The 3,185-nt window shown below is 37.4% G+C and overlaps 1 non-coding gene across 1 annotated transcript; it reads right to left on the bottom strand.

Moving 5' to 3' along the window:
- Nucleotides 1-2,588: 2,588 nt before the first annotated feature.
- On the bottom strand, nt 2,589-2,695 carry LOC133793131 (small nucleolar RNA R71). Its single transcript, XR_009874591.1, has one exon. It is a non-coding gene; the product is annotated as a small nucleolar RNA R71 (small nucleolar RNA).
- Nucleotides 2,696-3,185: the final 490 nt, after the last annotated feature.

A 3,185-nucleotide genomic window follows, 5' to 3' on the forward strand; every position in this document is an offset into this window, starting at 1 on the left:
CCTACCTGGCTGCCACGGCTGGGGTAGTTTTGAGGAATGTACTATAAACGTTTGATTTTTTCGCCTAGGTCGACTATAGACCAACTTTTGAATGTAAATATGTTTTAAAACCATATTTTGGCATCCCAATATAACACTTTATGATTTAAATGAATGTCCAAACTTTTATATCGAATTCTTATTGAAATGAGTCTTTACTTTAATTAATCACACTTTTGGTCTAATACCTCGATTATCGAGTTAATCGCATGTTCAAAAATCACATGGTAACAGCTCTAGGGTTGTAGGGCATTACAATATTCTCATGAATGAATAAGGACTTTTCTTGATATTATCATATAAGTAATTCAAACAATAATTATAATATTAAAATATAATAAAATTGTTTTTTTTATTTAATTCAACAAAATGTCTTTATATGCTTTTAGGACATTAATCCTAAGAGGCTACCTGTTAGGACTAGTTTTGGTATGTTTTTATGGCGTGTTTTAAAATGCAATTTTAATCTTTTATTTGGTTTTGTGCGATATTATGCCGGTGTTTATTGTGTTTTCAGGATTAAGTGTGGTTATGGAAGAAATAGCTTGAAATTGGAGGAAAAATGCTTAATTTTTGAAGAAACGGTGTTAAACGGGCTAAGGAATGGAAACTAGGCGAAACCGGGGGTTAAATTGATGATTTGGTGAAAAGTTGGAATTAGAGCCGCGGCTCTATGGTGTAGAGCCGCGGCCCTATGAGTTACAGAGAAGGAAAAACAAATCTGTCAGCATTAGAGCTGAGGCTCTATCAGATAGAGCTGAGGCTCTATTAAAATCTGAATTAGAGCTGCGGCTCTATCAAGTAGAGCTGCGGCGCTACATGAAGTCAGAGAGGAAATCCGGGTTGCGAAATGCACTAGAGCTGCGGCTCTATCAAGTGGAGCCGCGGCGCCAGTCCGTACGGAAGCCGAAGTTAGGGCATTTTTCAAGGGCAATTTTGTCCTTTCGCACGTAATTAATTAGGGATTATAAAAGCTTTCTTAATGACGTTTTTAGAGGGGATTAACCTAAGGAGACGGCTAAAGGCACATTGGAGAGAATTGCAAGCGGATTTGAAGAATTCATCACAGTTTTCTTCTTTTCTACTTTGAATTTCTGTATTTTGGATGCTTTTAATTTCTTCTATGGTTATTATGGATTTAATCATGAACTAAACTATTAGTCTAGGGTGTTAATGGATTCTCCTGAACCTTTATTTTAAATTAATGCAAGTTTTATGATTTCAATTTTATCTTGTGATTTATTCAATTTGATTCTAATGCTTGTGAATGATTGATCACCATTGACATGAAATATATGATTTTGATTCAAAATCTGAGAAGTGAGAATTGAATATGCTATAATTGAATAAACATAGATTTCATATTAGGACGAGAGTACCTGTGTGGTCTGTGTAGTTTTAGGGTTGTTAATCTTAATGCCTATCTTATGTTTATTTATCACAGAGATGTAGAAAATTTGCATAAGATTGAGACTTATATATCCTAGTACGAATATAAGTTATTATTGTTGACCTGCTATCACAAGAGAATAATTGAATAGTAAGATTTGTGTTAAGGAGAATTAAAGAGGATGGTTGATGAAATTAATTGCCCTAGTTTTTAATCCATTGAATTTTCGTAACGTTATTTGTTTTCAGTTATTGAAGTTAATTTTAGATTTTTGTTTTACAATTTTGGTTAATTCTTGTGACTCAATTATTGTTAGCCAAATAGAAATAGGAATTAAGTTTGGGTACTTAGTATACAGTCCTCGTGGGAACGATCTCACTTACTCTTTATTACTTGTTACGATTACGTGCACTTGCGTATCGATTTTACACAACAAGTTTTTGGCGCCGTTGCCGGGGACTGTTTTTACTAATATCAAGAAAGTAATTCTTTTTCTAATTTGGTTACCTTTCTTACCATTCTCATTCTAGTTTTCTGTTGCACTTTGTGATTTCAGGTACTCATATAGTTTATGCGACGACAGGGGTCTGAGTCAAGGGTGCCTGTTGATCCGGAAATTGAGAAAACCTGCAGAAGAAATCGGAAACAGAAAAGGGTAGAAAAAATGGCTCAGAACAGAGGTAACGGAGGGGTTGACAACATCGCCCATGGTAACGATGAGAATAGAAATGCTGGGATTGCTGCGGGTAATGTTGGAGGAATAGGAGTTGCACCAGTTCAGCAACCAATGCAAAGAAGTTTGCGGGACTATGTGCTACCTACTGTAACGGGGGCACAGTCGTGCATTAGACCTCCAACGGTTGAGGCTAATAATTTTGAAATTAAGCCTGCTATTTTGCAAATGGTACAATCATCAGTTCAGTTTGGGGGATTGCCAACAGAAGACCCAAACTTACATCTGGCTAATTTCCTAGAGCTCTGCGCCACATTCAAGATGAATGGAGTGACAAACGATGCAGTGAGGTTGAGACTTTTCCCGTTTTCATTGAGGGACCGAGCAAAGAGTTGGCTTATTTCTCTGGAAGCCAATTCTATAACAACATGGGAGGAGCTGACTCAAAAATTTTTAGCAAAATTTTTCCCACCATCGCTGTCTGCAAGGTATAGAGGTGAAATCAACAATTTTCACCAAAAAGATAGTGAATCGTTGTATGATGCGTGGGAGAGGTTTAAGGAGCTGTTGAGAAAATGTCCCCATCATGGAATCGAAAAATGGATGCTAGTCCATATTTTTTACAATGGCTTGTGTGGTACTACTCGCACAATCATAGATGCAGCGTCTGGAGGAGCATTCATGAGTAAAAGCGCCAACCAAGCTTATGATCTGTTGGAGGAAATGGCCATGAATAACTATCAATGGCCATCAGAAAGAGAAACCAATAAGAAGGTGGCTGGAGTGCATGAATTGGATGCCATTTCAATGTTGTCAGCTCAAGTGGCAACTTTAACTAAACAGTTACAGCAGAATAACATTCATGCTCAGGCTCCAGTGATGCAAATGCAGATAATTTGTGAGTTATGTGGGGGGCCTCATTTATTTGAACAATGCACGAATAGGGATTTTAACAATATGCCTATGGAGCAAGTGCAAGCAATAGGGAACTTCCCAAGACCTTCCAATAACCCATATTCCATGAATTACAATCCAGGGTGGCGGAATCACCCAAACTTTTCGTGGACAACTGGGCAGGACAGT

The sequence above is a fragment of the Humulus lupulus genome, chromosome 7 (assembly GCF_963169125.1).
Source record: "Humulus lupulus chromosome 7, drHumLupu1.1, whole genome shotgun sequence".
Classification (NCBI taxonomy): Eukaryota; Viridiplantae; Streptophyta; class Magnoliopsida; order Rosales; family Cannabaceae; genus Humulus; species Humulus lupulus.